We start from the raw sequence: 23,086 nt of genomic DNA, 5'->3' as shown, positions 1-23,086 counted from the left end.
TTTCTGTCACTAAGATTATTCCCCAGGGGCATGGGCTCTCGCAGCCCAACAGCCTGACCCTGAGTCTGCTGTCCCTGAGACACAGCCCTTCCCTACCACTGTGTCTTTGTTCTCTGCTCCCCTGACCAGCCTCAGGAAGATGCCCTGACACCTGGCAGGCAAGGAGATGCTCTGGGTCAAAGCCCCCAGAGACTTTTAATAAGAACAAAGGTCCACAGCATAAAAATGGGAATACAAATATGGAAACTCCAGGGAATTTCTCCTGCCCATGGGTCAAGGGAGTCAGTTCCGTGGTGCTCACGGCTCCCCCAGCTGCACAGACCTCTCCTCCCTTCCAGCTGCACCCAGCTGCAGGGCAGGGATGGGCTCTCCTGGCCTGGGGCTCAGGGACTGTTGTGCACCAAGCTACAGTGTCACAGCTGTTGTGTCCTCATGGGGATGTGCCACAGACACCTCTTCAGCATCATCATAGCCCATGCTCCCCGGGGACAGAGATGAGGTGTCTCCTTCAGCTCCAGGGACCTCGGCACTTCTCTGGGAGCGTGGGGTGACCCCTGCAAGCAGCAAGGGTGGACATTTCAGTTCACCCCTTGGTGTCTGTACCCCACCATCCTCCCTGCTCCTCACCACATTCAGCTCCTTCTCCCACCTCCAGGCCTTTCAAGGAAACCTCCTGGGGTAGGTTCCCCCTTCCCAGGAGGTTTCGGCCTCAGTACAGTAGTGACTTGGGGTGCACCAGGGATGTCACCCTAGGAACAGGCAGTGCTGTCTTTCCCTCTCACCTCTGGGTGCATCCCTGGGGCCTGCTCCCTCCTCTGGCATCCTGGGCATTTCCCACTCTCCCTCCCCCGGATCAGAAACCTCTCTGGCATCATCGTAGCCATCTTCTGGGTGATCTCTGGGCAGGACAAGGACATCTGAAAGGAGAGGGGAGCTGGTGACAGAGAGAAGATACATCCTGCAGAGCACAGGACGAGTGCATGTGCAGGGACACAGGGCTGAGACACTGGGTTGCCAGCACCTCAGGAGATGCCCATGTCCTCGCCATCTCCAATGGTGACACTCAGTGACTCCTCTGTCCATCACGTGTCTGCAGGGAGATCAACCCCTTCCTGCCTCCGTTACCTGGTGCTGATCCCAGACCATCCTCCTCCTCACTCATCCCAGGGTAGGGCTGCAGCTGGGTCAGGGATTGCTCTGAAGAGGAGCCTGGAGAGAAGCACAGTGGGTGTTATGGAGCAAGCCCCACTGACCTGGCTCATGGTCAGGGCTGCTGGGGAAGGGAGACCCACAGAGCTGGGGCTGCATGGGGAGGAGGGCTGCGAATTCACCCTGCTCCCCCAGGACAAACCCTGTCCCAAATTTGCTTCAGAGTTGCCCTAGGACAGCCCCTTCCCTCACTCCTCGGGTGCCACATGGGGTGCAGGGGCAAGAAGAGAGGGGATGTCCAGCTGAGACAGTCAGGGATGACTGGGAGAAAGATTCTCTCTTGGGCCCAGGACCTGGATGCTCTCCCCACAGACCCCACGCTCCAAGCACCAGAGGGAGCATGGACTGGGGGCGTATCAGGGGATAAGTTCTGGGTTGGCGCCAGGGGAAAGGGTCTTGCAGATGTGCCTCCAGGGAGGACCCACACCCACCTGAGTGACCAAACCTGGCCTGCTTCTCCAAAGCTGGGCTGTAACCAATCTCCTCATACACAGCCTCGAGGAAGGGCTCCTGAGCTCTCCTGGAGCCTGGGGACAGAAGCAGGGCTGGCACAGGGACAAGCAAATGGGCAATGGGTTCACACTGTGCTCCCCAAAAGCAGTTCCTTGGGCCAGCCCAGGACTGCTTTGAGAGCACAGCCCCACTGTGCTGCCCAGGCACGGCTGCCACATCCCCTGGGAGGGCAACATCGCTGTGGAAATCCTCTGGGGCAGCGTCACCCTCGCATCATCCCTTTGAAGACAGTGCTCATGCCCCTCTGGCCCCTGGATCATGCCCCCCTTATCTCACCCTGGAGCAGCTCCCACACTTCCTCTGCACCTGGAGCTTGCCCCTGTCTGCCCCATGGGTCCATAGTAGGGCCCCTGTCCTGGGGGTGGGCAGGCCTGGGCTGAGGGACAGGCTTGGGACCTGACACCATGGTGACGGACCCTGCTGCCCCACACTCCTCCTAGCATCTCCCTTGCCCCAGAGCCCTCTCCAGCACTACCTAGAGCACTGCCAGTCTTGGCCATCCCCACTCTGCCATATCTCTCCTCACCCCATCGCTAGCTCCCCCCACCTCTGGGCTCTCTCCAGTCCTTGCTGCTGGTGGTCCACGGACAGGCACTCAGTGGGGCAGCACATGTGAAGGTGGCAGCATACTATCTCATCCCCCCACCTCTGCCTGGGCCTCTCACTGACGACCCTTGCTGACACCCCCCTGCAGCACCACACCGTCCTTCCAGGAGGTATCTCCCCCTGGGACCTCTGGGGAAGGACCCACCTCTGCGCCCAGCCCTGGTGCTCAGCACTTGCCCAGCCAAGAGGGCCAGGAGCAGGCAGAGAAGGGCCCCCAGGATGATGCAGATGATGACGGGCACTGAGACTCTCCCGCTGCTGGTCTGACGGCCTCGGGTGGGAACTGCAGGGGAGACAAAATGGAAGGGGCAGCAACCAGGCTTGGGAGAGGTGGAGACAGCACCAGTCCTGACTCCATCACACAAGGCAGCAGAGGCTGGAGGGCCCCAAGAGTGAGTGTGGGGAAGCTTCCACCCTGCTGATGTAATGACAACTCTCCCTCACACCCTCCCACCACCCCAGTGCCTCCTCCAGAGACTTTCACACCCCAGCAAGGAGCCCCTTCCATCCATCTGTGAGTCACAGCCTGGCCCTGGGGATACCCAGCCCAAGGGGGAGGACAACTTACCTGCTTGGGGTGGGGATGTTGTCATCCTGGGTGTAGCTGCAGAGGAGGAAAAAGAGAGCAGGGCTGAGACACTGGGTATGCGGGGAGCGGGGACCCTCCTCCCCAGCACACCATGGGGGTGTCTGTAGATGTCCCTGACACATCCAACCCAAATTGCCCCTCCTTTACTGACCGAAAGAGAGGCCAGGCTTGGGCCCAGAACCTCTGCTCTGGGAAGCAGGCAGGATGGCACAGGCAGCCTGGCGATAGCCCTGGGTCTACAGGGCCCCACGGGTAGTGGCCAAAGGACATCCAGTTCAACAAGGCTGCTCCCTGACTGGCACCAGCCTCCTGCACTCTGCAGGAACATTCTTGCTCATGAGAGGTCGGGGGCCATGTCAGGACCTCGTGGACTGAAGGTCTTCCCCAGCTCCCTGCTAATGCCTGACCAAGGTGTCCCAGCCCTGTCACTCACCTGAGCAGCGCACGGCAGCGTCTTCCTTATGCCGGCAAGCACCGCTGTCCCCAGGCCGGGCCCAGCAGTCCTGCAGGGAAAACTCCGTCCCCTGGCACTCCACCTGCTCCAGCCAGATGGGGCCCATCCCCATCCCAAATGCAGCCTCATGCAGGGCAGACACCGCAGGGCCACAGCCCAGCTGCCTGCATGCTACTTCGGCATCCTGTATGTCCCAGGAGTCATCACACACCGTCCCCCAGGAGCCACGGTGCCAGACCTCCACTCTGCCCGAGCACCCATCCTCACCACCCATGGCACGAATCTTCTCCCTGGCTGGAGAAGGCAAAGACCTCCCATGGCACCAGGACAGCAGGCAGAGCCCTGCCAGACACAGAGGGGCAAATCCTTACCTGTGCAGCTCGTGGAGTTGGGGCATGGGGCCAACGGGGCCAGGGGCATTTCTGGGCGTCCCCCTGAAGAAGGAAACACTGTGGTGAAGGGGCTGGTTTGGGGGATCATGCAGACGAGAGAGTGGCTGAGCTCTGCTGGTGCTTCCCTGTACCATCTTGGTCATGGCAGCAATTGAACTACGGTCATCCAGGGGACATGCACAGGACTGTGGGGGGACCCTGAGTGCTCAGCCCCAAGAGCTCCCTGGTTCACAGCATAGCAGTAGCTTGTCTGTGGAAGGGAGGCTCTTCTGAAACCTGTCTGGTCTCTTCTGAGACCTCACCTGGAGATGCCTCTGCCTCCCCCAGGTGCTGCTGGCAACCTGGGTTGCAACTGCTGCTGGACATGTGTGTCCATGATCATGTTTGTGCCACTGGCAGCAGAAGGGTCTGACATGGCAAGGAAAAGCCCCTCCAAGCTCTTTATCTGTGCTTGGCTATGGCCAATGCGCAGCAGAATCTGGAGTGACATGAGTACCTGGGAGGATCAGAATTACCATTGCAGGTGATGTCGGTCTCCTCTCGCAGGTCTTGGCATGACTGTGGGTTCCAGGGAGTGGAGGGACACTGCCAGAAGGAGCTGGTTCTCTCCCCACACTGCACACGATCCAGCCAGGCAGGGCCAGACACCCTACCAGAGGGCTGGCGTCTTTCCAGGGATCCTCCATCCCCACAGCCCAGCTCCTTGCACACCAGCGTCACCGTGTCAGGAGTCATCAAGTTGGAGCAAACGCTCCCCCATGTCCCGTTGTAGAAAACCCGTAGACGCCCAGAGCAGCCGTCACTGTTCTCCAGCCTCAGGGCCATGAACTCTGGGAGGAAAAGACCCCAAAGGGGGAACAGGCTGCCCTGGGGCTGTGGGAGCTAGGACACCTCTGCACCCCCAGGCCCTCAGCCAGGCAAGGGCAGGGCCAACACATCCCCTTGGCACCCAGGTGCAAAGAGAAGTCCCTGATGGACAGACACCCCTGCCCTTCCCACTAACCCTCGGGGATGGCTGAGCTCCCCAGGACCCCCAGTGGGACTGAGGGTGCCCACGTATGCGTGTCCACAGGATGTGCTTGGGTAGGAGCTCAGAAGCAGCCAGGGACAGCCTCAGCCATGCCCGGCTCTCCCCACGTCCTGGCCTCCCCAGGAACCAGGCTCCCACCACAGCTCCTGGCACAGACCTGAGCAGATGACTCCCGCATCCTCTTTGTGCCCACAGTCGTGCTGCCCCCAGGGCCCAGCCGGGCAGTCCCAGAGAGCAGCTTCGGTCCCGGAGCAGTTCACACCATCCAGCCAGATCTGCCCGGAGCCTTCCCCGAACCAAGCAGAGCCGGCTGCCTCCACTGCCCCTCCGCAGCCCAGCTGGTGGCAGACGACGGCAGCATCAGACAGGTCCCAGCCATCATCGCAGACAGTCCCCCACATGCCCTGGTAGTAGATCTCCACTCTCCCTGCGCAGCGCCCGGCCCCATTCACCAGCCGGAGCCATCGACTCCCTGCAGTGGGTACAAACCCCAGTTGCTGCCAGGGACTGTCTGCCTGCACAGACCATCACCTGGGGAGCCTGCACAGTGCCACTCACCCCCACAAATGACTCCCACGTCCTCCACAACCCCTGCCGCCAGCGCGCTCTCAGGCAGGGAGGTGTTGCAGAGACTCAGGTTGGCCTCATGCCCTGCGCACCGCACCCCTCGCAGCCCCACGGGGTCTGTCCCTCGCTCAGGCTTTGGGGGGTTGTAGGCTGTCCCGGCCTCCCCACACCGCAGCTGCCGGCACACCACGCTGGCCTCCTGCACGTCCCACTGGTCATCCAGGACTCTGCCCCACGCCCCATCCTGGAAGATCTCCACTAGTCCATCGCAGCGGCTCCCTCCGCCCACCAGCCGTAGGGATCCAAAGCTGGCTGAGCCTGGGGAGAGCAGAGATGCCACGGCCATGGGCGGCACCGGGAGCATGGCACCCTTCAGGGAGCGGCGCGAGAGGGGATTTCCCCACCAAACTGGACAAGATTGAGCCTTGTGCTGAGGAGAAGAGAGGGCAAATGCCTGGGCCCTCTCTGCAGCTCACACCCAGGTCTGTTGCTGCTGGGTGCACCCAGGCAGCTCCTGCTGGGTGGTGGGATGAGGCTCTGCAGGGCTCTCTGTGGGGATGGGATGTGGGTGTCTGCAGCCAGAGGGATGGGACAGAGCCCTGCAGCCCTGTCTCAAGCTACTTGCACAGTATGAGAACAGTGGAGCCCAGGCCTGGCGGTGGCACTGGGGCCTAAGCCACTGCCCTAGGGGCAGATGCCTGCCTCCGTTCAGTCAGCTCTCCCAAAGTGGAGCGCTCACTCTGAGCAGGGAAAGCCCTCCAGATGGCTCCTGGGGAAGGCAGGGTTTCTCCGGGGAGAAAGTCAGCCTGGTATGGCCATGGGAGCCCTGCTCTGGGTGGTCATGTTGCACACAAATGACAAATGAATTGAATGCAGCATTCTTCTGGCACTCACCTGAGCAAATGACAGCAGCAGTGTTCCCTTGGGAGCACGGTGAGGCCCCCAGGGTGGTCACTGGGCACTGCTGCAGGTGGGCTTCAGTCCCGTCACAGTGGAATGAGTCTCTCCAGACAGGGCCAGTCTCTCTCCCAAAATGCTCTCCTCCAGGAATGGACTCAGCAAACCCGCAGTTGAGTTGACGACAGAGAACGTGGGCATCCGAAAGATCCCAGCGGGAGGCACAGAGGGTCCCCCAGGTCCCCAGCACCTGGACCTCCACCCTCCCTGCACACACTGTGCTGCCATTCACCAGCCTGAACCCTGTGTACTCTGGGGAGAGAGGAGGATGAAAGAGGGTGGATTGGTGCTCTTGTACCCTCTGTAGCTGGCAGAGAGGCCAGAGGGACAACAAGCCCTTGTTCTCCTTCTGCACTATTTTCATGCCACAGACAACCCCATCCACCCCGCCTGTCCTCATACCCGGCCCAGCAGGGTCCCTGCTCGGTTCCCCAACCAGCAGCACAGCCCCAGTGTTCAACACCCCTCCCTGAGTCCTTACCTGTGCAGCTGACAACAGCGCTGTTTGCGTGGGTGCAGGGCTGGTCCCTGGGGGAACCCCTGGGGCAGAAGGCAAGGAGGGATTCATTCCCCACACACTGCAGCTCTCCATCCCAGATGGGACCCACCCCTTCTCCAAAGGGACTTCCTCCGGGGACAGGCAGGGCTGCGCCGCACTGCAACTCCCTGCAGAGCACGTCAGCAGCTTTGGGACCAAAGTGGGAAGCACAGACAGTTTTCCACTGGTCCCCGTCATGGATCTGCACACGTCCTGAGCAGCGGCTCTTCCCTTCCACCAGACGGACAAATCCTGCAAAAAACCCAAAACAGTTGGGAGTTCCCAGAGCCATTGGCACTTACAATTCCACATCCCACATCACCTCTGAGCAAGCCGTGACCAATTCACCCATTGCACATCCCAGAGGAAGCTGCTGGTGGAGTGTTGGTGACACAAACACATCCAGGACCCCTTGCACCCTTTCACTGCACCATCACAGCACTCAAGGGTGTGTGTCTGTGACAGACCCACAGCACACCCTGCAAACCATGTTGGTGCCTTTGTGACCAAGGTGTGAGTCACAGACAGTTTGCCAAAGGTCCTCATCATGGATCACTATACATCCTCAGGAGGGGCTGTCCCCTTAGAGCAGCCAGATGGACGTGGACCAAAGATACCTGAGAGTTCCCACAGCCCTCTGGCAATACCCTGACTGATCTCAGAGGTGGTCAAAGGGAAAAAACCCCTGTGACATCGTCAGCTGCTCTCAGGGGGCACTGATGGCACAAACACATCAGCCCCCAGCCTGCTGCTCCTCAGAAATCAGCACAGCAATTGTGGGCTTGCTTCTCTCCCAACAGCCACAGCTACAGGAATCTCTCAAAGTGCTGCTGCCCCAGAGAACTTGGGCTGCCCAGTACTGGTCCCTGGGCACTGTAACACCCAGAGGGCTTGGGGTTCAGGGAAATGGGCCCAGGCGCTGCTGGCTGCTGCACCTTGCTCTGCCCCACTGAGCTCAGGGACAGGTGCGAAGATCCCCTTGGTGCCACGAGAAGACCCCTTGTTCCTGCAGGGGTCTTGGGCTGTGGGGGCACGGCTGGTGGATGGGACATGTAACAGGGCAAAAGTACAGTGAGACTGTACCTGTGATCGGTGGTTGTGCCACCACCCTGTTCAGGCCCCTACCCAGGAAAAAGGTTCTCAGCCACAGCCAGAGTGTAATGCTGGGCATGCATGTCCCTGCCCATGGCTCGCAGAAGGCAGGAGAGTGGACAGAAGAAAAGCCCTGGGCTTACACGAGCTCCTGGTGCAAGGGCAGGCACAGAGCAGAGACAGTAAGTGCTGACAAATCCCCCGTGGCACCGAGCAGCCAGGGGCTGGGGCAGGCAGGAGAGGCTGGGCAGCAGGTCAGCACTGCCTGGACGGGGCAATGTCCCCATGCTCGGCTCTCATGGGGTGACCTGGGAGAAGAATGAGGTGCCACATGCCACCCTGCTCTTCTGCCCAAGCCCAGCACTTCTCCTCTCCAAGCAACCCCTTTGATTCCGCCAAGGGACTCGTGTTTGCCAGGGGACAATTCGACAGCAGCTATCCATCTCATGCCCTTGGCCAGGACTGTGGGTGGCCACATGAGTCACTTGTGGTGTCTCTGGCATGGCGGCACCTGGCCCTCAGCACTGACAGACAGGTCCTGGGTGAACAGGAGGAGAAAGATGGGAATCAACAGACAGTGCAGGGCAGGGATGGAGGGTTCATCTGTGGCACCTCAGGGGCCAGGCACGGTAAGGGCAACCCTGGGCAGGTTCCCACTGGCCTTTCCCCAGGGACTGGGGACACCAGTAATGACAGTGCCAGCTCAGCAGTGTGACCAGCCACATTGGGCAGTGCTCTGGTGCCTGACGGTTGATCCCTGAGGGCACAGCCGGGTTCCTTCCACAATCCCAACCCCAGAGATGGAGAACAGTTTGTCCCCTTACCTGAACACATCACTCCAGCATCATAATAATGAGTGCAGTCATTTTCACCCCATCCGCTGTGTGTGCAGTCAGACAGGGCAGATTCGGTGCCTTTACATTCAACAACATCCATCCAAATGGGGCCAGATCCTGGCCCAAAGTGTCCATACTTAGGAGCTCCAACAGCAGACCCACAGCCCAGCTGCTTACAAACCACTGCTGCATCAGTCATGTCCCAAGAGTCACTGCACACAGTCCCCCACTGGCCTTGTTGTTTCACCTCCACTCTCCCAGCACAGCTACTGCCGCCATCCGCCAGCCTCACCTCCACAGCACCTTCAAACACTGACACAGGAACAGTCAGGACAGCACTGAGCCCCAGCACTGTGGGTCTGGGGGAAGCCCTGTGTAGGTGGAGTCAGAGGTACCAGGGTGGGAGCCCACTCCTCTCCAGGCTGTCCCCAGGGCACTTCAGGGGTCCCTTCTATCCTCATGGGCTGTGCAAGCCTGGGGTGCCCAGATCCAGCCCTGCTGGGTCATTTGTGGCCCCACAGTCTTTGGCACTTCCTTCCAGCCCAACAGCCCCCTGCCCCTGTCCCATGCCCACCCAGGGCACCTGCTCCTCTCCAGCCAGCACCCTGAAAACAGAGCTGTCCCCACTGTGGCCCCCCCAAGCATACACAGCTGCTCCTCCCCAAAGCCCCCAGCTCCCCTGCACCACAGCCTGACCTGGGCCCCTCCCAACTCATCCTCCACCCTCAGGTCTTTCTGTGTCCACTCTGTAGCAACATGATGGTCCCAGCAGGCCTCCCAACCCATGCCCCCTCTTGTCTTCAGGCATCAAGCCAGCCCTGCCCTTGTCTAAGATCCCCCAGGACGGCCACCTCCTTGTGAGCCTGTGGGAACAGACACCCCACTTCCCTTGCCTCCACAAGCACAAACTACCCCTGCTCAGGCTGGGTCTCACCCTGACTCCAGGGAAAGACTGAACAGCCCACACCCCTTCCCAGCTACCCCTCAGGCTGACTGTGCCTCTGGGATAACAGAGCAAAGAGCCACCACTTAAGCCACCACCAGCTCACAAGGAACAGAGCTGGCAGAGCCCGGGCTCCAGGAAGGGTGCCCAAGGATGGCAAAACCATGGACACACCTGTCACGTCCTGCTCAGACGAGGGGGACAAGTGACTCAGATTCGCAAATCCCCAATGGAGCGGACAACAAGTCTCCAAGTCTAAACATTTATTAACTACTCACAATGTACTAATTGAACACACGATAGTTGGCTAAGTATATAGCAAGTTGTGGCAAGCAATATAATATGCCTTGCATTTCTTAATAGGAAAGGGAAAAGAGGGAGATAGAGGGAATGGGGAAATACAGATCACCGGTCTGGGTTTCTGCGCTGATCCTGCCGACGAGGGTTCCGAGAGGCACAGGAGACATCCGTCTTTTTCACTGGCATCCGTCTTCTTCGCTTCACTGCACTCTCTCTCCTCGGGCCCCCCCCCCTCTTCCCTTCTTGATTTATACCCACTTTACTTGGGTCCATCCCCTAGGTCGACCCCCATACCTACGTATCCCATGTACGGGGAGGGGTGAGGTGTTTCATGGGATGATGTAATTAGCATGATCATGTTAGCCCTCGTTAGCATATTGAGGGGTGTTAACTTTAATATGCATTTCGTGGATAATGAAGCAAAGGTCATTCACCGGACAGATGGCCCTTGAAGTTTTGGCCAGGTGCACCAGAGCAGAGCCGTCCTGTCTTCACAGGGCTCCCTCCTCCAGTCCCATCTTGTGTTATTCGGGCAGCCTTATCAGCTTCGACCTCCACAGAATGCACCCTGTGACTCATAGTTTTGTCTTGCGAGTGTTTGAGGCATTTCTTTGATCAGCCTCAACTTTTGCTTTCTCAGACTGTTTTTCTTAGTTTCTCACAGGCCTGGTTTCTCGTCTCTCACATCCCACCCCGTGACTCAAACACTCCAAGTTCTTCTTTGACCATTGTGATCCCAAAAGGTATAGGGAAAAGGAAGACAGAAGGTGAGAGAGCATATAGCTAATTGCTGCAAGGCATACCATTAAAAGCAAAAATTTGCATAATATCACAATACTAATATTTACAAGCCATCTTCCCCACCCCGTGAGTCCTGAGGATCCCAGTGATGTGACCCATGACCCAGGGTTCCATCCATCAAACTAGTCCATCAGTCAATAAAAAGGTTCTCACTTTGCGTTGTTGATCATCTTCATCATGGCACGGTCTCCTCTGTAGAGGTGGTGGCATTGTGGATGGTGATGCAGCATTCTCCCTCAGTTAGATTCAGCACACTGCACAGTCCATGTTCCTTCAGCAATGCTAGCCAGATTCTGCAACGTCATCTTAGATGCTTGTTGGGTCTGCACCTTTAATTCCTTAAAGGCATATCTTGTTAGTACATATAATTGCTAAGTTAAATTTTCTAAAACTATTTGAGGTTACACAATGACATTATCAGGTCTATAAGGATTTAAATGGGAATACAATTTAATATTCAGGTACAATTCATTAATGCTTAATTTGTGGGATCAGACCCCTTCAACTAATCTTTGATGACTGCATCTTGCTGTTGATGGATGTGGTGTTGTAAGGACCACATACAGTTATATGAGCTAGCACTGTGATCTGTTTGGTATTTGCAAGCACCAGTTTGCAGTCACAGGTGGCTCACAGGCTTCCTTTATTTTGGAGGTGATTCCCAATAAGGTAACTTAAGGCACAACTCCAGGTTAACCTTCTAATAAGTGAACTCATTAAATGTACCTGTAAAATTTCCTGGATCGTTGATTGTAATTGATTGGCAATGATTTATTCCACACTCAGCAGGTATGATTCCACAAATTATATAATAATGTAAGCAGATTACAAATAATAACTAGCCAATAATGCCTACAACCATTGAAAGTGCTAAAAGTAACATAGGTCTCCTGTTGTCCAGGATCAATGCTCTGTAAAACACATATATACATGACAAAACAATGATGGTTAGAAAGAAGGGACAATCCACCTGGTATTGATGCGGTATTCTTTCCCATGGGCATCAGTAGCCACCCATGAACAAATATTGATGGGAGTTTTTAGGGTTAGGGGTACTTGCCCCACAGTGGGCAAGTCTACTAGAACAGGTTGTCCAGGATAATGGAGCGGGTTTGCAGGGTCTTTAGTCTCTTTTTTCCTGGCGAGTATGGACAGAGGCTTAGGACAGAACGCGGTAAGTCGTGGGCACCCATTAATTCCCCACCGGCTGTTTATCTTCATTACTGCGTCTGACACCCGTTGTGGCCATCCTGGTTCGAGGGGTTTTAGGGCCTGCTTTAACAGTCCATTGGTGCGTTCCACAATTCCATTTGCTTGGGGATAGTATGGAGTATGGAAAATCCACTGAATTCCTTCATCTTGAGCCCACTCCTGAACCACCCCGGCAGTAAAGTGACTACCGTTGTCTGATTGGATCGATTTGGGCTTAGGCAAGTAGCTAAACCAACGTTTTAACCCCTTCACCGTATTTTCTGCAGTTGCTCGAGATACAGCTTCTGCTTGAGTTAGGCCTGATACTATTTCCACCCCCACCAATACATAACGTTTTCCCTCAGAGAGCCGGAAAGGGCCAATATAATCCACCTGCCAGGTGTCCCATAGTCCCTTGTTGTCCCTTAGGTGTAGGGGTTGGTCCTTAAGAGGGTTGTGCTCTCCCAGCCGAGTACGACATAGACTACACGCTGAAATAATGGTATTGCACAATTCCCTGGTTACAGACCATCCCCTGCTTATCGCTTCTTTAAACAAATCTTTGCTTCCTGAATGACCCCGCTTTACATGCAGCCATTCCAGTAAGTGTTCCCATTTCTCCTCCTCACCTTCTGTAGCAGTTCTCATCAAACGAGTCATTGAATCCACCTGGTTGTTTAGCAGGTGGGCAGGGTGATTTCCTGACTGGTGTGCAGCAACCCATCCTACTAAAAAGGACTTCCGTTTTGCAATGTTTAAGATTTCCTCCCACTTTTCACGCTGCCACACTGGTACCCGATTTACTTCCCAGTGGTTTTGTTCCCAAAATGTAAGCCATTCGGTACATCCCTTGAATACGGCATAGGAGTCTGTGTAAATAAATACTGGTTCTGTAGTCTCAGCTTCTTTAACAATCACGCTCCATACCGCTGTTAACTCTCCCACCTGAGCACTTCCCTCACCCTCTGTTATGATTCGGTCCCCCGAGTCAACATGCAGTGCTACTGCTCGGTATTTCCATACCTTTCCCTCTCTTCTAGAAGATGCATCGGTGAACCATACATTCTTTAGATGGGTTTCAAATGGGGGAGCAGGTTTTATGTATGAGGGAGGAGGTTCAGGGTGGTCAGAAGGTGGATCTTGTATTTTGAGCACTTTGGGTGCCCCCTCCTCTATCTGATATGTGTGGCAGTAATGATCTAATTGTGCATACCACTTCCTCACTGTGTCTCGCTGCGCAACCCCCACAGGAGGGGGGGTTCCAGCCAGTACTGGTTTCAGGACCTTAAAGGGTCCTCGTAGAATGATTAGTTGCTGCCTTATGATTTTTTCAACTTCCTGCAAAGCTAGGGTAACCACAAAAAGACCCTTCTCCCAGATCGAGTAACGCTTTTCTGCATCTTTGAAACTGCGCGAATGAAACCCTATAGGGCGAGTGGTACCCTCCGGCCCACGTTGCCACATGTGTATGGATAGTCCATGAATTGCAAAACCCCACTCAATTTGGAATGGATCTGTTGGATGTATCGGCCCTAAAGCCTGATATACTCCAGCCTCAAAGATTAACAGCTTTAAGGCTTCTTCATGGACAGGAGTCCAGTCCCAAGTAGCCCTTTTGCGTGTCAAATCATATAAAGGACGAGCTATGATGGAAAAATCGGGAATATGTTTCCTCCAAAATACCAGCAAGCCTAAGGCATGTTGCAGCTCCTTCTTATTTTCAGGGCTCTTTACTTCTTCCAGGGTAGTTAAAGTTTCTGGGGGAATACACACTGTTCCTCCCCGCCACCAAATACCCAGAAACTTTACCTCAGAGGATGGGAGTTGTACCTTTTCAGCTGGAATTTGGAGCCCTAAATTTTCTAGGTGGGTGATTATCTCTGTCTGGGTCTGTCCCACTGCAGCAGCATCAGAGCCACCAATCAGAACATCGTCAATATATTGATATATCCTGACCCCTTCCCTTGGAGGGATTTGAGCAAGCTCCTGTGCTAGTGCATAATGAGCGATGGTCGGCGAATGGCAGTATCCCTGGGGGAGACGTGTAAAAGTAAATTGCACGCCTTCCCATGTAAAGGCAAAGCGATCTCTGTCTGCCTCCTGTATGGGGACCATAAAGAACATATCTTTCACATCAATAGTTGCTAAGATCTGGTGGGCTTGTTCCTGTATGGTTGCAATCAGTTCAGCTATGTTAGGCACTGCAGCTGTTAGAGGACCTGTATTGGCATTTAATCGCCGATAGTCAATTGTCAGACGCCACTTTCCGTTAGGTTTACGGACTGGCCACACTGGGGAATTATAGGGTGAGTGAGTTGGAACGATTATCCCTTGCTCCCGCAGCTCTGCTATTACCGGAGTGATCCCCTCCCTTGCACCTAACGGTAAGGCGTAAGGTTTCACATTAACAGTTTTAGAAGGAGGAAGCGCAGGCGCTTGCTGTAGAAGTCTTATAGAGGCAGTTGGGGACCCAAATTTCCGTTCCCTTCCTTTTGAATCCACCCAAGCTTGTCCCTTCAATAGGTCAAGTCCCAGGATATTTGTGGGGAAATTTCCCAGGATCATCATAGCCTCTGTTGCAGTTTCATTCCCAGGTAACCAGCATTTCACCCGAGCAGTCGGCTGTGGCTTAGAGTCCCCGAAAACATCTGTAACCCAGATCTGCTTTTTGTCAGCAATTATGCCATTCCGCTTGGCAACCTCAGTTTGGAGTGCTGAAATCTGAGCACCCGTATCTACTAGAAATGTAACTGGAGTTTTAAAGGGACCGAGCGGAAAGGTAATCAACAAGTCTCCTTTAGTATTCTCTGTGAGCCTCCTTAAGTGGACCCACCCGCCATCCCCCGGCTCACTTACTGGGGATGGCGCATCCAGTTTCCCGACCCTAAATCAATCAAGTCTTCTTCAGGGGCAGTTGGTGTTTGAGAAGCAATTACCACCATCTCGTTAGTTTCCAGCTCTGTCCCTCCCTTTGCTCGAAAGGTCCGCTCGGTTGGGGGGGGCAGCTTTCTTTTGTCTTTCCAGGCTCGAATGAGCTTTTCTAAAACTGTAGTACGCATACCATCCATTAACTCTCGGGGAATCCCCTGTCCAATTCCCTCAGTCCACAAAAGGTTTCTCTTTGCTCTTAAAACTTGCGGAGGGGAAGGAGGCGGATTTTCCTGCTGTTCCACTCTGCGTACCGAGGGCTTAGGTTTACCCGTTCCCCTGGTAAGGCCCATTCTCCGGCCATAATTTATTAAATCCTGAGCTATCCCTCCCCAGGTCATGGCTTCTCCCCCCGCCCGTCTCCCCCCTCGCGGGGCTAATGCATTCCGCAAACGATCTTGTAATTGTACTGCATGTGATTTCAAAGAGTCCGGCAAACCCCGAATCAGGGGAGTCATTTGATCAGGGTTAGCAATTAATAGCATTGGGGAAGGCTGCTGCGGAACCAAACGCCTGTCATGCATTAATTGGAGACAAGCAGCCTTCTGCAGACTTTCAGTCAAATGATTTACGGTTGGGGTCTCAATACATACTGGATCCCCCCTTTCCAAGGGGTCCAGACCCCCAGCCCAATAAGCAGCTCGTTGAGTTAACGACCACGGCTCTCTCTGGTCATCAGTAACTAAGAAAACCCCTGGCCCCCAGTATCCCTGGGCCTCATCTTCTGATAACAAAATTCGGTCGCCACCAGTCAAAGATACCCTCCACACGTATTCAGTCTCAGTTTCCTGAGCTTGTCTGGTATATTTCTCCTGAATTTTTGCAAGCTCAGTCGCTGGATATGGTGTAGTTCGAATGGTGACCTGTGGAGCTCTTCCACCCTGACCCTCGGTGGTCTCCGTTTTAATTAATGGTCTTAAATTTGCCCCCTCATTTTCGGGGTAAAAAATTTCTCGGCTTATCTCTAAATCCTTTGTTGGATACAAGGGTCTGGCTGCTGCTTTTGCCAGACTCGTAACTCCCTGTTCACTATCCGGAACAGAGCCGAAATCTGTCCGGTTGCAGGTTTCTTGTTCATTCCTCTCTTTTTCGGACCGTGAGATTTTTTCTCGGTCCAAGGCATCTAACAGAGCCATGTGAAATCGCTGAGAGGTGTTACGCTCATCAGCTAATTGGCTTTTCAGAACTTCAGTTTGCTCTTGCCAGAGTTTAGCTTTTTGTTCAGTAACTTTACGTTCCTCAACCAATTGATCCTGGAGAGCTTTTACCAGATCTTGTAAGGATTTGATCATTTCCCCTTCTAATTGTTTCTTAACATGTTTATCTTTTTGGGCTGCAGTCAGTGCTGCCCCTAATACAGCGCACACTACAGCTTTTCCTTTGCCTGGTCGCGACCCTTGCACCCCCGCAAGTGCACTGATATAGCTTGCCACTGCTTCTGGATTATGCCAATTATCGTGGGCCCAAACCTCTACTAAATGAGGAGGACAAGCCTTATACTCCTTCAGTTTCTCAAAAATAGGGGAGCAGTCAAGCACCGACATTTCCTGGCCAGTCATGGCTTGCCACTGCTCGAACCTCTCCTGGCTTAGAGCTGAGAGGTCACTTCCCGATTCTCCCTGTCCTTATCGGATAGAGAATCGGTATCCCTCCGACCCTTTCCCAGCGTAGAGCTGAGGGGCCAATTCCCAGTTCTCCCTGTCCGAGTTGGTCGGATAGAGAACCAGTATCTCATAAGACTTTCCGACACCGAAGGGGATCCTGCCGACTACGCCAATTTTAATGTCACGTCCCGCTCAGACGAGGGGGACAAGTGACTCAGATTCGCAAATCCCCAATGGAGCGGACAACAAGTCTCCAAGTCTAAACATTTATTAACTACTCACAATGTACTAATTGAACACACGATAGTTGGCTAAGTATATAGCAAGTTGTGGCAAGCAATATAATATGCCTTGCATTTCTTAATAGGAAAGGGAAAAGAGGGAGATAGAGGGAATGGGGAAATACAGATCACCGGTCTGGGTTTCTGCGCTGATCCTGCCGACGAGGGTTCCGAGAGGCACAGGAGACATCCGTCTTTTTCACTGGCATCCGTCTTCTTCGCTTCACTGCACTCTCTCTCCTCGGGGCCCCCCCCCTCTTCCCTTCTTGATTTATACCCACTTTACTTGGGTCCATCCCCTAGGTCGACCCCCATACCTACGTATCCCATGTACGGGGAGGGGTGAGGTGTTTCATGGGATGATGTAATTAGCATGATCATGTTAGCCCTCGTTAGCATATTGAGGGGTGTTAACTTTAATATGCATTTCGTGGATAATGAAGCAAAGGTCATTCACCGGACAGATGGCCCTTGAAGTTTTGGCCAGGTGCACCAGAGCAGAGCCGTCCTGTCTTCACAGGGCTCCCTCCTCCAGTCCCATCTTGTGTTATTCGGGCAGCCTTATCAGCTTCGACCTCCACAGAATGCACCCTGTGACTCATAGTTTTGTCTTGCGAGTGTTTGAGGCATTTCTTTGATCAGCCTCAACTTTTGCTTTCTCAGACTGTTTTTCTTAGTTTCTCACAGGCCTGGTTTCTCGTCTCTCACAACACCCATGCACTAACAGCCACAAATGTGGGAGCCCTGGAAACAGAAAAGCCCTTCTCCCATTCAGAGAAGCACAGGGTCAATGAACCTGTTCACCTTCTCCCCCTTGTCACATTGACACACAGGAAGAAGCCCCATTTCCAGAGGGATCCCTGTGGTGTTCCTTGGCCCCAGCACAATGTGACAGGGCACCTGGCACTGACCCCTGCACAACTGCACCCAGAGGAGCAGCTACAGTAATTAAGGGGACACAGTCCCTCTGTCCCCATCCTGAACCTTTCTGCAGCCCTGCACCAAATACCTGAGGACAGAACAGAAGTGGGACATTGGCTTCTGTGTCTTTCCCTGCATAACTGAAGGCTGCGGAAGAAAACATCACCCCTCCTGGTCTCATGCCAAGGCCAACACGGTCCCTGCTCTGCTCCCCTGCCCCCAGTACAGCCCCAGTATTCAGCACCCCTCCCTGAGTCCTTACCTGTGCAGCTGACAACAGCGCTGTTTGCGTGGGTGCAGGGCTGGTCCCTGGGGGACCCCCTGGGGCAGGAGGCGAGGAGGGATTCATTCCCCACACACTGCAGCTCTCCATCCCAGATGGGACCCACCCCTTCTCCAAAGGGACTTCCTCCAGGGACAGGCAGGGCTGTGCCACACTGCAACTCCCTGCAGAGCACGTCAGCAGCTTTGGGACCAAAGTGGGAAGCACAGACAGTTTTCCACTGGTCCCCATCATGGATCTGCACACGTCCTGAGCAGCGGCTCTTCCCTTCCACCAGATGGACAAATTCTAGAAAAAACCCAAAACAGTTGGGAGTTCCCAGAGCCCTCTGGCAGTTACATGCCCACATTCCACATCACCTCCAAGCAAGCCGTGACCAATTCACCCATTACACATCCCAGAGGAAGCTGCTGGGGGAGTGTTGGTGACACAAACACATCCAGGACCCCTTGCACCCCTTCACTACACCATCACCTCACTCAACATTATGTGTCTGTCGCAGCACCAGGCACCGCTCAGACAAACTGCTGCTGTGCAAGGTGCCCTGTGCTGCCTGGCATGGTCCCCCCAGCACCGCAGAGGTGTGCGCAGTTCAGGTCCAGGAGAAATGACCCAGATGATAATGACTGCTGCAGCCTGCTCAATCCCTGCAGAGCATGGGACGAGGTGGGGCCATCACCTTGATGCAGATGTAAATAGAACCCACTCCCAGGGGTGTTCTGGTGTTTTAGGAGGTTCCTGTTAGCAGTGAGATTTCACAGAGCATAGAAACGGTGCAGCTGTTACCACGGGTGCTGCTTGCCCAGACCCATCCAATGGCTGCTCTGAGAGGGTGTCGTCAGCCAGGGACACAGGACTCTGCCCAGAGTGCACAGATCCCAAAATGACAGTCAGGCAGAGGGGCAGGGGACCCGCACATGCCCCTGGGTTCACGCTGGCTTGGAGGGTAACAGCAGGCACAGCTGAGAGTCAGTGTGTGTGGCCAATGCCCCTGTTTCATGGGGCAGTGTGGGGAGCTGTGGGCAGGCAGGAAGGGTTGGGTAGCAGGGCAGCACTGCCTGCATGTGGCCATGTCCCTGAAGGGCTGTCACAGCCCCAGGGATGTCCTAGTGCCCACCTGGGCACACGGTGATGCAGTAGGGAGCGGCCAGAGTCAAGCAGCTGCCAAGCTCCGAGGCCTCACAGTGCCGGATCACACAGCCCAGCCCTGGGGACAGGAGGCAAAGGGCTGTGTGCCAGCCTGCTCCTCTGCCCAGGGCCCAGCGCTCATGCTCTCTGAAAAGCCTTTTGATTCAGTTGAGATACCCATGCCTCTGAGGGGGGATGAGCCACGGGGACCAGCCATCTCATGCCATTCCTCCAAGGTGTGGTGTTCCATGAAAGTTCCCTGCAGGTTTCTCCAGCACAGGACCCTCAGCATTGCTGACTGGGAACTGGCAGAATGGGTGGAGACCAGTGAATACCAGTGGACACACTGAGGCAGGGATGGAAGGTTCATCTGCAGCCCAAGACACTGACTGAAGGGAGCTGAGACCCCGTGGCAGGGTTAGTTCACCCAGGGTTAAGCTCCCTCTGGGCTTTCCCCAGGGACTGGGGACATCAGCAATGACAGTCCAAGCTTGGCAGTGTGACCGGCCACATTGTGCTGTGCTCCAGCAACCGCTTGTTGCTCTCTGAGGGCACAGCCACATCTCTTCCACCATCCCAGCCCCAGAGGTGGGGAATAGGTTGTCCTCTTACCTGAACACATCACTCCAGCATCCAGAACATGATCACAGTAATTTTCACCCCATCCACTGTGTGTGCAGTCAGACAGGGCAGATTCGGTGCCATTACAGCCAACATCATCCATCCAAATGGGGCCAGATCCTGGCCCAAAGTGTCCGTACTGAGGAGCTCCAACAGCAGACCCACAGTCCAGCTGCTTACAAACCACTGCTGCATCATTCATGCTCCAATAGTTCCCACACACAGTTCCCCACTTGCTCTGGTGTTTCACCTCCACTCTCCCAGCACAGCGACTGCCGCCATCCGCCAGCCTCACCTCCACAGCACCTTCAAATACCAACATTAGATGGGTCAGGACAGCACCAAGCCCCAGCACTGCGGGTCTGAGGAAACCCCCTGCCAGGGTAGTCAGAGGTACCAGGGTGGGAGCCCACTCCCCTCCTGGCTTTCCCCAGGGCACTTCAGGGGTTCCTTCTATCCTCATGGTCTGTGCAAGGCTTGGGGTTCCAAGCTCTGGCCCTGCTGGGTCATTTGTGGCCATCCCACCACACAAGGCATCTTTTCACAGCCCAGTGGCTACTTACCACCTGCCCATGGCCACCCACACACTGCCCAGCCCGTCACTGGGCATCTGCTCTTCCCCAGCACCCCCTGAACAGCCCCATGTACCCAGGCCTGCATTTTCCCATGCAAACTCCCTGTCCCAGCACCATCCAAACCCACCCCCATGCCCAGGGCTTTCCATGTTCCCACTGAGAGGATCCAGAAGGTCCCGGCACCTACATCCCCTCCTCACCCCTGGTGTCAGCCCAGTCCCTGCACTGGGCCGGGGCCCAAGGCAGGATGTCCCTCTATAGTAGATGCTCTGGTCCCCTTCTCTCAGTGGAGTACAAACTGCCCCTTTGGGGTCAGGGCTCCCCTGGAACAAGGGGACAGGGAGCAGCACAGAAAACCCTTCGGGGCACCCAAGAGATTGGTAGTGCCCTGGGGGAATCTTTGGGTGCTTCCATCACCCACTAGGCCACCACCGGGTACCAAAAGGGTATCCCCTGACAGGGTGTCTATGAATCCAACCAGGCACAGCCTGCCCTAAACAGCAGAAGCCTGGAGAAGGAGATGATACTCTCTCCCACCCAGGTGGGCACAGGGTCCAGGGACTTGAGCACCTTCTGCCCCTCGTCTCAGGAGCACCTCCAAAGAATCCCCATTCCCTGATAGATCCCAATGACCACGCAGGTAGCCACTGGCCCTGTGCTGTGGGACAAGGGAGATGGCACTTACCCCTGCACAGCTGTACCCAGAGGAGCAGCCACAGCATCTGAGGGGACAGGAGTCCCTCTGTGCCCATCCTGAGCCTCCTGCCCTGCCTGCACATCCCTGCTGCACCACACTCCCTGCCACAGCTCCTGGGGACTCGTGGGGACAATGACGACGGGAGGGCAATATATCTCTGCTGATGCCAGCCCAGCTACAGGAGGAGCCAATCAAAGCAGCAGCCCCTTTTTAGACATTATCGGGACCTATCTCCCCTCCGACACAGCCCAGCCCTCCAATGAACTTCTCCAGTGCCATTCATGACCATATATGAGGGATGGCTCCGCTGCAGGTGTCACGTCACTGTGGTGGTGGGGCGTCACAGGACAGGGTCAGTTGTAGTGGGGGAAATGGGTTTTTCATGCCTTGAACCCTGCTGTGTGGACCAGGAGCACTGAGCATCTCCTATACTGGGCACAACCAAAAGCCCAAACTGCGAGTGTCCAGCCATCCCCATGCCATGGGAACCACAGGGCTGGGACTGCACCGGGGGCTGTGTCAGGAAGGGAAGGAAACAGCCCCTGCCTCTGCATCAGACCCCTCTGTACTGAGAGCAGCAGCTAGGAAAGGGCCTTATCCCAGGCCAGAGCCCCATCCCAGGAGCGCTGACTCACCCGTCCCTCCCTGGAGAGCCCCACGGAAGGTCCCTTCCAATGAGATGGAGCTGGAGCTGGGACATGGCCCTGTCCAGGCACAGACACACAGCTCAGACATATCCCTGACTCTCAGCATGTCACCGAGGGGCCGTTATTCCCCACGGGTGGCTCGGGAGCTGCAGCCTGCAGGTGCACAAACCACAGCCCACGTGAACTCGCGGCGCTCCCCGCGCTCCCCCCGCAGAGCCTGGGCAGGAAGTCTGTGGTTTCCTCCTGGCGCTGAGCCCAGGCACATCCCTGCGGTGCCCCCGAGCCACCCTCACCCTGACAGCTCCAGCCAGGGCTGCAGGGGTTGCTCCTTTGGCCTCACAGACATGGGGCTGGGCAGCTCCCAGCCCCTGCGATGCCCCTCTGATGCACACGGCTGCTCTGCGCTGAGCCCCATGGCCACGGGGTGCCATTGGTGATGTGACCTCACACCCTCCTATGGCCACCACTGTGTGCTCATGAGTTACACTGACAGTGACCTCACACCCTCCTGCTGCCACTGCTGTGTGTGCATGAGTCACACTGTCACACGTGTGTGTGGTGTATGGACTTCTTCTGGCAATGGTTCTTCCAAAAAGCCATATTTGGACACGGTCTAAAGATTATTAGGTGACATCAGAAGCACCTACTCAAGCTATGGGCCAGATCCTGCCCTATCAGCTGCTCAGGCACCAGTGACATCATAAGCTCACACACAGCCATGGGCATGCTCCTGCCCTATCTGCTACTCAGCCACAGGTGATGTCATAGCATCTACCTCTGATATTGACCTGCTGCTGGCCTATCGGCTGTTCAGACACCAATGACCTCAAACCCACCAACACAAACTATGGGCCTGCTCCTACCCTATCAGCTACTCAGGCAGCAGGGACATTATAAGCACCTACACATGCCGTGGGCCTACGAGCTACTCAGGCGTGAGTGACCTCATCAGCACAGACACTATGGGCCAGCTTCTACCCTTTCAGCTACTCAGGCAACAGTGACCTCAAAACAACCTACACGTACTTGTTGTGGTTTAACCCCAGCCAGCAGCTCAGCCCCACACAGTCCCTCGCTCACTATTTCACTAAATACAAAGTTAATTCTACCCCAGCCAAAACCAGTACAATGCCAGATGCCTGCTCCTGCCCTGTCAGCTACTCAGGCACCAGTGACCTCACAAGTACATATACACCCATTCGCCATATTCTTGCTGTTGACGTATTCGGCCTCTGGTGACCTCACATGCACCTGTAGAGGCCATGCACCTGGTCCTGGCTAAACAGCTATTCAGCGAAGAGTGACACCAAGTTGGGCGGGAGTGTTGATTGGCACAAGGGTAGGGAGGCTCTGCAGAGAGATCTGGACAGGCTGCATCGCTGG

At 55.4% G+C, this 23,086-nt stretch overlaps 1 pseudogene; it reads right to left on the bottom strand.

Annotated features, from left to right (window-relative positions):
- Positions 1-297: 297 nt before the first annotated feature.
- Positions 298-22,118, bottom strand: LOC141937020 (scavenger receptor cysteine-rich type 1 protein M130-like; annotated as a pseudogene).
- Between the last annotated feature and the right edge of the window lie 968 nt (positions 22,119-23,086).

The sequence above is a fragment of the Strix uralensis genome, chromosome 36 (genome assembly GCF_047716275.1).
Source record: "Strix uralensis isolate ZFMK-TIS-50842 chromosome 36, bStrUra1, whole genome shotgun sequence".
Classification (NCBI taxonomy): Eukaryota; Metazoa; Chordata; class Aves; order Strigiformes; family Strigidae; genus Strix; species Strix uralensis.
This window is presented reverse-complemented; position numbering and strand designations above follow the sequence as displayed.